The sequence below is a fragment of the Patiria miniata genome, unplaced genomic scaffold (genome assembly GCF_015706575.1).
Source record: "Patiria miniata isolate m_02_andy unplaced genomic scaffold, ASM1570657v1 HiC_scaffold_24, whole genome shotgun sequence".
Taxonomy (NCBI): domain Eukaryota; kingdom Metazoa; phylum Echinodermata; class Asteroidea; order Valvatida; family Asterinidae; genus Patiria; species Patiria miniata.
The window spans coordinates 5,424,140-5,440,343 of NW_024037063.1; positions in this window are offsets into that span (position 1 = coordinate 5,424,140).

Genomic DNA, 16,204 nt, shown 5'->3' on the forward strand with positions numbered 1-16,204 from the left:
AAATCCATGCTGTAAGGGCCAGTTCTAGAACAAGAACCCTACCATTATGTCATTATTATTATTATTATCAATCATTTCTGGCAATGAAACCAAGGATTCCTCAAAAGCGCCATAGGCACTGTAGCTCGCAAGCCTGGAGAAACCTGTGGAGAGAAGACAATGAGAACAAGTTACAGTTTATGAGGTGGGAGGAAAAGCCCAGAAGAATATTCTGGGGAAACCACGGAATCAGGTAGGGACTGAAAACCCAATCCACATGTTGGCCCAGGTGGGATTCAAACCCGGGTCACAGCGGTGGAAGGCGAGGAAAGTACCACTATGCCAACCTGACTCCCCTAGGTTCATAGGACTCTGGCTAGGTCGAATTAAGAAAGGTCTCTCAAAGCATGGTAACTTGGCACTATGGTAACTTAGCTTCATACTGCCCGGCTGCACCGGTAGCCAAACAGGCCTCAGCCAGACAGCCTGACTGCCACATGCTGTGATACACGCCAGGACAATTAGAACGACTATTATGATCATACACAATTATTTTTTTCATACGTACAGCCACATAGCCTGGCTACTCAGACGGCCCTTAAGACCCCTAGCGGGCGCCCTTCATTCTCAAGATAAGAAACCAACTCATCTTGTTGGTTACGACGGTATACCTACACAGAAATATATTGCAGTTTAAAGTAAGCAGTATTTTGATTGCATTTCAAATTGTAGACAGTATGATTCAAGACAAAACGACAGGATTCGCGCAATCTTTAGGTTATCTGTTTTCATTCAGTTAGGTCGATGACATTTGCTTTTCAGACATTACATCAGACTAGTGGAGGTTACAAAATATTTCAACCACTTCCCGGCCAATCGTTAACTTTTCTCCGATTGTTTGATAATTCTCGAATTCGCCAATCGTTAAAACAATCATTGTTTTCCTTGAATGTTTGTGTTGGGTTTATTGTTTAACCGTTTGAAGCGCTTTCTTCTCATCCTGTCCGATAGAAATCGAGGCTGCATGTAGAGGACACCCCTGCAGGTAGCTCGTAGAGTTGCACCAGTCTCTCGCACGATTCGCTGCCATTTAGGGTTGGCTTTCCGAGTTTGGCTGAATATACATAAGCAACTTTTCCTGAGTGCAATATGGCTCACGGCAGCCATTTGTGGGTTGAGTAAATGGCCCAAAAATTGTCAGAAAAATTAATATTTTCAAGCAGTGATTTTTCCATGTTTCTTTTTAAAATTTACCTTGAATATTCATCTTTCAGATTTTGTTCTCTTACATGTACAGACATTTTCCCACGCAAGCGCAAAAAGACATAGTTGATAGATTGAGGAGGAAAACAAGGTTTTTCATCTCACTCCAACTGCACCTTATCAGCTTTGGTAATTTCATATCATTTCCTAATAGCTGGCGGTTGAAACTGTGCGCAGTCAAACCGAGGTCCGGGAAATCTGAGGTGTGATGAATTGGACAAGTCTACGGGTCGATTGTAGTGCGGTCAGTGACCCCAGGGTGCCGGAGTATTGGTGGGATTGGGATCATGTTATATCCTACATCACATGTACATGTTCCATATTATTGAATGTGACGGGTTTTACCCACAATGTTAGTACCGAGCGCGTTGGCTTGAGGCGTGACGACTTTCTGACATTGGGGGCGCTGTGGATTTTCAGCTGGTTTTTTTTTTGGGGGGGGGGGGATGGGTATCGGCGTGAATGAGGGCTTCAGTCGCGGATTATTATGGCATTTTTATTTAAAATCGTTTGACCTCTGGCTTGAAGTAGATGAACACAATCTTTAGGCTTCAGGTAGCCATCTCTTGGTAATGTGCCTCAGATGGCCAACCAATTCCCAAAACTGAGCTTTTTAAAGGCCTCCAAGAAAATCTTGTCCTAGAACTGAACGATCTATGCACACAAAAGTACCGGGCCTTCGGGCAACTTTTGCGCCGTAAGCAACGCGCACCCGCCCCCGCGTGCGCGCTCACCGCACCCCGCGGTCCGTCGTCTTTGGCCGCCCTATGAAAATATTGTTCCTCGGTGGTCCAGCAAAGCGGGCTGGCGGGTTCGGGGCGACCCTGTGGATCAGGCAACTTGACCCCTGGGTCACGACATCGGAGGGAGCGGTTGTAGTGATAACAGGAATCCCTTGTGTTGGCGCGGCGTGTTTGTTGAGAAAGAAAAGTCCGCGGACCAGTACCTTAAGGCTGAAAATTAAGACGGAGATGAAAGCCAACATGATCGACTTTCCATAAAATTCTAGTGCAAAAACCTAGAGCCTTCCACAAATTTAACAGCTTCTGTAAAATTATAATGAAGTTCGTATACACAATCCCCAGAAGTATCACTGTATTGACTGTTCATGTCCCACGAAGATGGCAACATATTATGATGTGTAATTTTGAAAAATACTGTACAGATGTGCCAATTCTCTATGATTACAGCTTTGATTGGCCAACTTATGCAAAATCCGTCAGGCAAGAAGTTTAGGTGGGGTAAGCCAACGCCTCGCCCTGCAACTTACAATCACTGTGTCATTCTCAGTAAACTGTTGAAATCTTTAGGGGTGTTTATATAAAACGGTGAAACTTCAAATTAACCGATCTTAATTGACTGAGTAATCCCAATTATGCGGTCAGTGACATCAAATCGAAGACTGAGGTCACATTTTTACTGGGATCAATCCCCGTCAGTTACTAAAGAGAGAAGACAAACAAATAGTCCAGTCTTGAGAGCAAAAAATGGTTCCTGTCTGCCGAAACGTGACGCAGAGCGACGCGGTCAGCCGATGCAAGCGCGAACTACAGACCTCTCTCTCCTACGTCACAGCTGTTGTTTAAAATGTAAACGAGTGGTGTGGACAGCAGACACTGCAAAGCAAAATTGTAACTCACAAAGTTTCATAAATACTAGTTTTAACACTAATCCGAATCCCCTCATAAAATAGATGATTCAGGTTTGGTATAGGGTTAAAATACACCTTTCAATCAACATACACTTCAAAATGCAGAAGAAGGTTCCTTTCTCTTGAATACCAAGGCCAGAAATGTAACCTCTCTCGGACAAAATCTGTTGCTTTTCTGCCAATCCTCGGCCTCGTAAAAAGAGGATTTTCCTCTTCACTGAAATTTAAATTAACTAACCGGCAAGCACGACCTCTAGAACGCACGTAATTGCTGAGGATTCGTGAAAACAACGAGTGTATAGTGCAAGTTATGTTCTTGATTCATAGGCTACGATAATCAACAACAAACAAGTTCACAGTTTTGTTTTCATGGGAGGTCTAGTGCAAATTCTTGTGTACAATTTCAAGGAAGCTCGTATCTTTTTAACGCCTGACAACTCAATGGCATTCGCCTTAATAGTGTCAGTGATTGAGACTGAATGATGAGTTGTTTTGCAGGTCCGAGTTGCCGAAGATGCACTCGGCGATAACTCATCGAGGAGTGACCAATTGGGTGCGGACAGATGGTCATTAAGTGGTCAGTGCTCTGTGGCTATATGACACGGCCAAGGCCGACGTCTAAACGGTCACTGATGACCAGAGGTTGAGCCTAGATCGAGGAAAAGTGCCAACTCCACGACGTGCCGCGCGAAGGATGATCAAGATAAGTCCGCCGAATGCCTCGGAATACTTTCTCGAAACACTTGCTTTCTATTCTCGTTCATTTGTTTACCGTAACCTCTCGCATTTGGATCAGACTTGACTCACCGTGCATTCTTTTAGTATCCTATCTTATCTTCAAAGTCGACAGTCTGAGATGTTTCTTGTTTACACGAATACTTCCTTTTCATACAGAGAGCAAATACCAACCGTCAGACTCACTTCAAAGATGGAGAAAGAAATGTACGAAAAAAATACCTGCCGTCGCAGTTTCCAAGTCGAAACAAGAAACATTAAACATTCGTAGTACCCAACTTGGCACCGTAAAATGCTGTAAAGTTTTGTGCAGTACTGACAAGACAAGAAAGTCTTTTTATAAGTGTTCGTCTTGAATGAGGGTTTTTGATAACCAAAACTTTCTACAGAAGAGGTTGACAGTCACATCATCACAAACCCCATCACTTCTAGCATTCATTCCATTATCCAAACCTTCAAATCACATTTAACACTCACTAAGGCTCCCTTTTGACCACAAATACGAGCAGGCGTACATATTTGCCCTAGTTTTCACACCACGTGATGACAGATATCTCTGGCCCCCGTTATCCTTAGGATAATAATCAAGTGGATCAGTTCATCCCGGTTCCACGCCATCGAGATGACTTGGTAATTGCTGAACGTGTTTGCATTGAGGTTATAGAAGCTTTTCTCATCCATTTCTTCTTGTCAAAGCCCCGAGGGAAAAACAGAAATGGATAACCATAAAATGGATAAAAACTTTTCGACTTAATCTTCCGTTCACCAATGGCCGGTTTGCAATTGCAACTGTTTGTTATCCGTCAATAGAGGGCGCACGATGGAACCGGAAAAGCTGTTGCTAATTAAGTTGTATCGTTTCAAATAATGATGCACGCACGAGGAGGCAACTAAGTGAAAGGCAAATGCTTTATTTCAGCGTTTGTGTGTTGTTGTTTTTAAGGAAACAACTGAATGGTGTCACCATGATTAATTAAAAACAAGTGAGATTTTTTAGATTGTACCGGAGTTGCGAGAGAACGAACATCTTTTCACCATTTCGCAGTGTAAAGAGCACACGTCCTTTTGTCAAAATAAAGTTCCCGGGGAGAGTTTTTGGAGACGAACCAAGCCGTGACTAAAGAGGCTAGAGGTCACAAGGTCGTATTTATTTTGTCTTGTGTCCCTTCATGACACTGAGATCCAGGGAGTCACCGAGCAGCATCTTGCATCGGGTCAAAGGTGAAAGCTTAAAGGTTCAGGCGTTTCCTGGGATGAGTATATAGAAAGAAGAATCTCATTGGTCGAGACATTGTTTATTTTCATTGTTCCATCATGAAGCTAGACCATCATGAAGCTAGAATCTCTGAAGCAATTACGCATTTGTAGAAACAACCGTACTGTTTGGAAGACAAAACCGAACGGAAACATGGCGCGCTAAAGACTAGACTAGGCCAAGGTGATTCAGTAGTCCCTACTCAACTGGGTGCACTTTGACTAATTTTCTAGACAAAAAATCTGACTTCAGGTTTTGTCATAAGAGTGTATACCTACACTCCTGCAGTATTGTAACCGTCATTTCGGTTATGATATATGACATCACTGATTCACCCTGCGGGTCAAAGGATGCCTCAACTGACCGTAAATACGCGCAGGGACCTGTTGCTTGGTAAATGATGACCCCAGTGAGATGTAATTGATGACTGTTTGCGAGTTGGCCGGGGTGAAAAAGAACAGAGAAAATAGATGATTTTGAACCGGATTCGGTTTGGTTTTGAAGGTGAAGGTGATGTAAACTAGCTCTGTCCTCGAATTTGAGAGGCATAAGGGACAGTTAAGTTGTCGCTTAGGGGAAAACAGTCATGATTGTAGAGGATTGGCCATTTATTAACCATTAATTTATCTCTACATCGTTTCGGCCAGAAAAAAACCCTGTGCAAGCTGATTTTGAATGTGTGTGTGTGGGGGGGGGGGATTTGTTTTATTTTTATTTAAAAAATCTCTCTGAAACTTTAACAATAATTAACCCAATTAAATCATGAGTCCCTGAGAGCAAGTTGAAAGGAAGGTCATTCTCGTTCACATCCTCTCAAATCTCTTCCCCTTTTTGTCCGTCGACAGATACCCTCACCCCAGGGATCGCAAGGTTGAGATCGAAGTCCGTATTAAAAGTTTGTCAGGTCTCAATATAATAGTATGCTGTCAACAACCTCTAATCCAGGGATAAAACGTCAGGACACTTTGTGAATCACGCATGCACGATGTGGGTCATTTTGTCGCAGATTATAGCCACTCCCCCCCCCCCTAAAAAAAGGAAGGAAACAAATTGTTAAAAATTCTTGTATATAGGGGTTGTCGATTTTTGAACCTCTCCCAAAATCCAACCCTGCTATACACCATGCATGGTATCACTGCATTTTAGAGGCGTCTATTTTAAATCTATACCTGTTGCCTAAAAGGGCGGAGACACCAAGTCAAAGGGGGTTGAGCCAGAAATACAAATAGACAGCCAAGTCACAATCAGCTTGAATTCGTTATTGAAGTTGTGAGTGCATGCATCAAGAGTGTGCTAATTTTATAAACTTTTCCCAAATAGTTTTGATTGAAAAAAAAAACATTAGCACTTTCTGAAATTTTTCATAGAGCCAATTGCCTTTGGAATGGAATAGCCCCAGTATAACACTGTGGGCCTATTCCATTCAAGTCCATACAGTCGAAATATTGACCGGATGCTTGTTTGCAAAGTATACGTACATCCGGCAAAGAACCTAACCGTCAAGGATGAAATTGTATATTAGATTGACTCAATTATAGAGACTGTTACGCAGGTGGATCGCACTGCATAGAACGTTGTAGCATTTCCTTCTGGGATTGTCTATAGGTATTTCCGGTTCCCACCCACCCTATCCTGTATCCAATTCGAGCATAAGAGATGTCTTTCACTGTGTCTGTATAGGAGAGACGGAGTCTGATAACGGTTTGTTACGGACGAGATTGAATTTTCTGTCCATGAATTGCCACCTGCATTGTTTTCTTCTCGACGAATACTTAAGTACAAGTGCTAACTCTGAACAGATTTCAGTTTTTTGAATTTAATTAACGATATTAATGACTGACCAGTGCAACCCAATATAAAATCAAATACGAGATTTAAAAATCGTCACTATTGTTCATGTCTGTCGCTGTTGTTACTACTGCTGCTGCGTATGACGCATGCTGTTGCTGTTTGTTGTTAGAGCTTGCATTTTTCAATAATGGCACAGTAACTCAATTTAATGAAATTTCAATTTCAAAAACACTTTTATTTGCACATTCTCCTCGTCTCAATGTCAGCATTTCCAGCAAGAGCCTTCACTATGACAATTTTATTAGGTCACGGATTGTGGGAGATAAATTTTCTCATTCTTAAGGGTATCCCTTTAAGATGTTTTCCAAGCCCACTTGATTTTTTTTTTTACAATGATAACCTTGCAAGGAAGACCAGGGTTCACTGCTATCGTCTGTCTTTAAAAATCAATTGTCGAAGACCTTGAGCACTGCATGATGCCAGGAGAAAATCGTGCAACTTCAAACTCAGGTATTATTGCTCACCCGTGGGAAATGAGTTTTGCGCAACTATTGGGAAAGAGTATTGTGAGGTTTAGACTTCTACGTTGTGTGTGTTGAGTGGATTTTGTTCGTGGCCGTCAAAAATCATGGAGGATGTTATTAGCTGGTGGAGTTGATAATGGCCACGACAGACGTGAAGAGTAGATAAACGTTGACCACAACGACATCTAAACAAGAAAACACTGACCACTCAAAAGTACACACGGTGTAGACGAATCTATCGTGCGGTGATAATTGTGGTTTTGAAGAAAAGGCGCGGTTTCTTTTGGTGTTCGGCTGGCTCACATAATTGCCCCTAATGATTCTCGTGGAGCACACGAAAGTGTCATAATTGAATGGAAGTTTAGATTTTGTTGATGTGAGAAAAACTGCTTTTACTTTTTCGGTTCGGGTTTACTGAGTGGTGTTTTGCAGGTGTTGTGTTCTTATTCCTCCATGGAACCATGGAGGAAGGAACACGGTCGAACTGTGGAAGTTGAAACTACCGTGATAATGAAGATGATGATGGTGACATATTCATTTCATTTTGACATGAAATTATTATAATTTTAGTTATACATCAATTGAAGAACTTCGAGGACAAGATGTTAGTTAGCCTACATCCCTAACGTGCCTCCTCTTCCCATATACGTGTAGTGATGAAAGAGCATAAATATTGCTTTAGTTTTCTTTCCAAAAAAGTATGTGCCCTGAGAGTTTTTCAATCCAAATTGGACGAAATTACCGTTAACGCACAGCCAATATCTCTACCCAAGTTTCTTATAAAAAAAAGAAGAAAATTGAAGATGAGAACTCCAACATATTAGACTAGGCTCAATGCATAATTGCATCTCTCGTAATTGCCCCTACTGGATGCTCCTTGCCATTTGAGAGGCCCGAGGCCGAACAAATCTGGCTCGATAATGGTCACAGCATCCCCAACTGTGAAGAACCAAGAACCCAGACTTGCGCCCAGTGAACTTGATCATTTGTGTATATTATTTTAGAAGGGGTGAACCCTCCGCTATGGCTGGAATGCCGAGTCACCGCGATCGTTTATAAACAATTCCTTTTACAATAGGGTTAAACCGTTGAAAAATTCGCAGCGTGCTTCAAGTCGGTCATTGCGACGGGCCAAGGCACCCAACTGACCGCGTCGAGTAGACCGCCCAAAAATGCCAGCAGATTGACCCACTTTATTCGAGTTTTACTTCTATTTAAGATCAAATATTGAACTGGATTTGGGGTTATTATTGCCAGCTTAGTTCTCATACTTGGCTCAAGTGGAAATTAAAAGGTATTAAGAACTCACCAAGTAGGTTTTACAACCTTTTTTGGTTATGAAGTAAAATTTGTCCAGCGAAAATCGAGGGTCTGGTATACAAGCGAGTGCAGAAAAAAAGTTTGACAGATCCAAAAAGGCGCGTCACCACGTCACTTTGTACTTGTTAATCCGCAATCGGTGACTGAACGTCAATTTCCTCTGAATTTATTGAATTTGTAACATCCTTCCGATGGGTTCTTGCATACGTGATGTTCAGCCCAAGTAGGTTTTCCCTTTGGGGTGCGCGCTAGTCCCCATGAGGTGCAAGACGGGACAGTGCTAGTTCCAAATGAGCGGATGAATACTGCGTGATGTGGTCATAGTACGCGTAGTGCCTGCGCAAGTCATCAATGGTGATTAGTTTGTGCAACATGCTCATGGAGATCACGTCGTGAGATATCAACACACGCACGTGGCCTACACAAGGTGATCAACCGAAGCATACAAAATTGTCATTTTCACCGTGAAAAGTGCCACAGAAGATGCTGTTTCTCCACCAGGATTATTGCCAGTGATTCGAGATCTTAGATCGGCCATGGATAAGGAAAAGACTTCAGTGGATCCCGCAAGGGGGGTTCGGAAATGCTCGTGGGCAGCGGTTGTGTGGGGATTGTCAGTGACCATTTTCAGCGTTGGGTCGGTACTGTGCTGTTTTGTATTTAACTACAGGATTTCATACATTGAGCTCGAATTGTCGAGGTTACAAACTCGCCACGAAGACAGAATACACGATGAGGTGCAAAGCTACATGGAGAAGGAGGGGCATTCGGAGGTATTAAACAGATTGATTGAGCAAGTAAGTATTACTTAATTTACACCTGAGTGTGGAGTTGGGTGCCCACACATCGTGGTTTGGCCGACCCTGACCGGGGATTCAGAGCGGGGTTTACCCGGTAGCTGTCCGCCGGCCTTCCACGCTGATTTCCAGGGGCATTCACCGCCACAACCACGGCGGTGTGTTTTGCACTCCCGGATCGATTTTAGTTCCGTTGTATGGGCTTTATTTATCCTCTCTACCGGAAAAGTCTTTCTGTTAATATAAAAGTGAGGTCTGAAAAGCTCCTTCAACTGTTCTTTTTGAAGTTGTGTGTTAATGCCTCCGTTAAAAGAGGGAGAACCGCTTTTAAGTGAAGGCGACACAATGCAGGGTTTTGTGTGTCATCCATTCTTAACTTTGCCATTCATATTCTGCCGTGGCGCCCATTGTACAGGACGTGTGTATGTTTCACTGTTTGATGTGTTACATAATCACCACAGCTGATATAGTGTACTGACTTGACTGAACAAGCACGGTGGCGAAAAAAAGTCCTGTCGTGAATTTCCGCGCATAAAAAAGTGATTCACCTTTTCATTCAAGGTTTAAGTTCTTCAGTTTACACTGATGAGTGTACGTTTTGTAACAGAAACAACAATGTTGGCAAATGTAACCAAGAACAGTTGTATGCAAATGTTAAATATCAAGTGCTTGTCAATGCTTGTGGCTTTCTTACCATAAATTCTGCTCAAGTCATGCTCAAAGATGCAAATAGCAGAAAAGTCATTCTAACTGTAAGGCCAAAAAAAATAAGTCTCCGGTTTCTGGTATGGAGCTTGTCCAAAAAGTGGTGCGGCGACGCGGCTTTTTTTTTTTTTTACCTGACTTTTTTGCTTCAAATGTCGGCTGATGACTGCAAATGGTGCCCGACTAAACTTAGTGCAAATATATGGGAGTCCAGAGAGGCCACATAAAGCTTATTCTCGATCATAACCCATCTAAAAACACGTTAAAATTGTGCAGTAGCAGGATTCCAGTCAAACCAGTGAGTTTGGCGGTTTTGAGACATCATCTTTCATTGAAAAAAAAACTGTTTCATTTTGCCGACGCGCATGGCTACGGCGACGCGCGCGCATACCAGAAACCGGAGACTTTTTTTTTTGGCCTAAGCTGTGAATTGAGAAAACTTTTATTTTGGAATTGAAAGTGTTTGGAAGTCGGATCCACAATAGAAAAAGGCACCTGGTACAAAAAGGCACCAGTATTTCCATGTTGGGTGCATGGATGATAAACGGAGATATTATTTTAATTGGCCCAACATTGGCACGCAACATTGATTTAGCAGTGAACCACAGGGGTAGGTGGGTCGCCATTGCACTGTGCCTATGGGTAGGCCCAGCGAAAGGGTCGGGCGAGGGAATAAAAAGTCAATTCTAACCAGGTGAAGTTCAGAAGGGCACCCTCGACGTAGCCTGGTCACCCACCGGGCACAGTTTGGGTGGAGGATGACATTAAAGGGGTCATACATGTTGTCCAAATGATTTCAAACTTTGCATTGCAGAGTAAATGTGTGGATTGTTTTCAGAGGAAGGATTTGATCGACTCCTAAGTCTAGCACTTGAAGATGATCGTAGAGTACTGAATGAAATATTCAAGAATTTAAACAATTCTCCACAGAACCATTTTCAATTTCATTTAACTCGGAAGTCAATGGTGGTACTGCCAAACTGCAACACAAATAACAAGTTACGACATTTAACAATTCATGTATTACAAGTCTAGTCACAAGTCATTCTAAGATTGGGTGTGAAGGGGGGGGGGGGTAGGGGAGGTGATATGAAATTTACGTCAACCTCCATATTGCAATTTTGCCTAAGAAGGGTCCACTTGAACGCTTCATATTTGTTGAGTTTGAGTTAAACCTTTAAATTAATAGCTAGGCCTTGAAATTCATGTTTCCTAACTGCTCGTTTTGATTGTTTATCCCATCTGCAGAAAGTCAACGCCCACGTGGAAAGAAGAGCTGCACGCAGTTTGGGCGATTGTCAGTGTCCGCCGGGTAAGTCAGTCCCATTCAAGGACCAATCCGCTTTCTGTGTTTGTGTTTACAATTAGTTCTTGACCTGGGTCGTGACTCCGGGTCACGCTAACGAGCTTCTTGTTGGTCCAAATATTGATACTGCAGTTATGACCAATTTCCGCCATCATTTGTTGCTTGAGATTCACTTTCACATTTCATTTTTATTCAGTGTTCCAATTTTCCTTGACATTTAAACATACAATTTCCTTCCTATCACAGCTTGTGTTGTAATGATGACCCATTTTTTCATCACAAGAATTTTGTTATTCCTGTATTGTTGTTACATTTTTTTAAATTATGTGATATTTGTGAAAACACATTTTTTAATTAATGTTAGCAAGAATACTAATGGATAGATTTCCCTTCAGTTTCATTATCAATCTGTTCCAGCGTTTTGACTTTATTATTTTGAAATTTTAGAAATGACTTGTGTACTAACCTTTTATTTCCATTTAAAAACTTGTGCAGTATTGTGTTTAATATGGCGTTGAAATATTTGTTTATTGTTGGTGTTGAAAAAGCTGTATCCCAGCCTGCCCTGTTGAGACTGAATTCCAGAAATATTATTACCACCACTGAGTTTTCCATTTCTCATACTTTGTACAAAGTGAACCTTACAGTAGGTACATATTTACACGTACATGTACTTCAAAGTTGTGTCAAAGCTTGTCGCAAGTCTCAAACATGTTTCGTTGACCCTCAACTTGACCCCTAATAGATAGAAATCAGCCGAATTACAGCAACACAGATCGCATTAACGCCGGTATGCTACTATGCTACTAACCGGTTCCCTGCCACCCTTTTCGGCCAATGAGAATGATGGCCGTGACGCTGACAACTTTGGACAGTGCCTGGTGTGTCAACTAGTTCATTAATTCACGGTGACGGGTGTGAACAGACGACAGTTTGACATCGACTCACTCGAGAGGTCATTGGTTCTGAAAATAGAACAAGGATCGCCTCACAGGGGTCAAATGCTGTGTTAGAATAAGCGCAAGTGCTCACAGAGGGTTTGAAGGTAAATTAAATTATTTTTGGGGAGGTAGCATTTTATGAAGTGATGCCCTCTGGTATTCAAACTGTAATATTATGCAAAGTTGCGTACACGTTTGGAGACCTGCGTAAGTTTGCAAGAAAGAAAAAATGTTGGCCTACACGTCTCCCTCTGAAAATGACTTGAGTTTCCCAGACAAACTTTTTGGTGTATTACAGTGAGTTAGGTACATACTACAGTGTAAAAATACTGAGGCTGTGTCAAGATTGTAAGCTTGTATGATCATGAAAAAGAATTAAAGACCCGCAATGAATTGTGCTGCATAGTATGCGCAAGTGCTTTCAGCCCTGCCCCCTCCCACCCCCCTCCTCCTTCCCCTACCGGAAGTCATACTCTGCTAAAATTTCACAAAAGTATACCAATTAATTTCCCCTTTACTGGGCCGCCACGGGGCATTTGTGCTACCCCAGCCTCCCCCGTGTCTTTGTGGAGCCTTGATAAAGACAAGGGGTTTAGAGTGGAGACGCTTGTGTTTTTAGGGGGTACGTGCCGCGGATGAGCTGTTACGTGCCTTGGCCACAACGGAAACTTGGTCTAGCAACTAAAACCCAATGGTATATTACAAGTGCACGTACATGTAGGCCTATGTACATGTACCTCAACACCACAAACGAATGCTTTAACTCAAAGAAACAAGATGTTTAAATAAACGGGAAAAAACTAACAATTAAAATTAAAAATTCAGCATTCAGCAGCTCTTAAATATATCAATTTTGTTTCATATTTTGAAGTGATCAGATCAAGTACCCATGAAAGTTGCAACATGGAGATCATGCAGAGTACATTTTGTTAAAAAGTTGAGACAATTTAGTTTTCACAGCTCTTTTGTTAAGAAGTTGCTCAACTGGGAAGTCTTGTCCCAACCAACTTTAACCTAATGAAGCTCCAAGTTCCACGCTACTAATCAATGTAGTAACAGGAATTAAAGGATCATCTCCCTTTTAGCTGAGATGGAATGCTAAGCTGTAAACCTCCAGCTCTTTTGTAGATAAGCTTCTTAAGAAGGAAGTGGCCGCTATTGTGAGGTTGCTGTTTTGTGCAATTTGTGGTCTAATCTGAAGCCGCTACAGAAGAGAGTAATCCTTTTATGTCAGGGATTGAAACATGTGTAGAACATGTAGAGCGTACCTGTGCAATGTACATTCTGCAAGGAGAAATCTTTGCAATTGACCCGTAATCTAGCAAGATGCTTTAAAATCAACCAGATTTTGCTTCCAAAGTTTCAGCAAACAGTAATCTTGCATCAAAAATTCAAATATAGAGCTTGAAGGAAAGGAAGCAAGGGGGGGGGGAGGGATTGACTTCTAGTGTGGCTGAATAATTTAAGTAATTTTTCAATATGTGGGAATTATCCAATACCAAATATGCACAAGTACCCGTAGGTGATAACAAATGATTTTTTTAAAAATTGATAGAGAAAGCAGTTTTAGTTGAGAGTATTGACTTTGGTTGTATGTTGTTGGAGAACTTATCAGACTAGAAATTGCACTTAAACAACCCAATGATCTGACATACATACACATTTGTACATTTTTATAAAAATCCTCATGTAGTTAAGGGGATTATCTCTTAATCCTCTTCCTCAGGTAAAACCTTTGTAGCTGATCTGTAGTGTTGTTGAGGTTGTTTTATCCCACATACATTGTTCAGCATGCACAGCTAATCTACACAAAATGCACATTGTCATTTGAAGCCAGTATTTTTACTGCACTGTAACATAACAGGTGTATACAGAGGACACAGAATTTGTGTGTTTGTGGGTTGGAGGGATATTATGCAAGTTGAGGAAAGTCTAGACCAAAACGGACCTGGGATTGTTTGAGTTAGAGATAAACTTCCTGTTGGCTTCTGGCTACATGGCTACTCTAGTAGGCCACAAAGGTCATTTCTGGGTCACTCCCGGGAATTCCACTTCCAAGAGTTTTGATTCTGGCAATGTCCTTGCCAGCACTGATTGTTGCAGAGACCACAAACCACTTTCTCGTGCACCTCTTAGGCCGTGTTCGCATTGGATTTTTTTTGGTAAAGCTAACAGTGACTGTTGTCAACATAATCAAATTTAGTCCAGTGCGGACAGCTGTTAAACTTCCCAAATAGGCCAGTTTGGTATTTCAACTGCGCATGCATGCGCACAATGATATTGCTCAGTGCTCACTGGTCATTCGGGATACTCAAACGCTCATCGAAGGCGCATGAACACGCAGGGAGATTGGCGCACGATGCTCCTTTGTTAATTACAAGCAGAATGGGCGTCCGCGTAACATCGCGTATCATCACGTCAGCGATTTTATCCCGATTGACCTTTGACATGGGCTACTTCATTGAGATACCGCACTGGCTTGTCAAGTGTCAGCTGTTAACTGTGTCGCAGAAGAATTACATTGCTGATTTAACTTAATGAATGACTTTCCGCAGGCCGAAATTAAATCCAAGTGGGGATGTGCGGTAAAATACATGTAACCACAATGGAAGTTGCCAATCACTTGCCATAACTTTTTGGCAAAATTGAGTCCAATGCGTACGCGGCTTAAATTAGCTGTTATCTCTACATTACCATCTGCCACATCCTCCCAATCAGGAATGTAGTATGTAACATTAATAAAAAGAAGCAAAGAGCGTACTACTCTCTAATTTCCAAAGATTGAAAACTAAAATACTTTGAAACAGAATCACTACAGAGAAAACTTGATTTATTTGAGTGAATAAATTGCACTCTTAAATGTCTTGCCCCTTGTTTCAGTTGGGTGGGATAAATTGTCACTCAAAGAGGGATTTTTAACTCTTTGGAAATGTGGGGGGGTTACTTTTAACAGCAACATTTCTGAAATTGTGAAATGATGTTAGATGTCGGGCACTCAGTGAGCTAGGCAGACTCTGTGAAACCACATGCCAAAAAGAACCGCAAAAATTCATTGAAAACTTTTGCAGTGCATGTTCTGTAACTCTACCCATACACATCGGAGTTTGTTGTGTGTACGAGACATTTTTTTACTGTCATTCGTGAGAGCTGTTTATGCAATGCCATGGTATTCCCAAAGAGATTTCGGCTCGTTAGAAGTGTTACCCACAAAGGGTAAGTTTTTGTCAAGTGGGCACCCTTCACCCCTATTACATGGACCACTCTAACCCCTTCATACCCCTCGTGTCTGCTAAGTGTGCTGTATCGGTGGTTACATGGCGTCGTCCAAAATGCAGCTGTTTACAGAAAGTGTAAAAGGCTTGATCAACACAGCTGGGAAAACTGCAAGACTACATGTATAGAATCAGAGATATTTTACCATACTTCTTGCCCGCATCATTTGAAAACTTTATATTCACTTGGTTATGCATGTTTTGAGGCAGTTGTTTTCGGTGGTAGTTTTGGTTTAAAAGAGTTACACTTTGTGTTGTAGAGAATTTTGTTTTGTTACATGTTTTGAAGCAGTTGTTTTAATTGGTAGTGGAGTTGTTGTTTTGGCATTCATATATTTTATGTTAAACTTTGATTGGATTGTGTTCCTAGTTTTGATAGTTCTGTTTTACAAGTACATTTTAAAGTTTATCCAAGGGGGCGGGGTGTGTGCTTGTTGGGCTATTATATTATTAATGATCTTGTAGAAGTTGAAACCGACACTTTTTTGGAGAAAACACCTTACAACTCAGAAGTGACAAGAGTGATTTTTTTTTATTTTACTATAAAATATAACACCTCCAAGATGGCTGCCAGGTGCAAAAGATATTGTTATTTCAATACTCGGTCTAGTTTAGAACTTTAGAATTTCAATATGCTTCAGCCTTGAGGACTTAGATGTAAATTA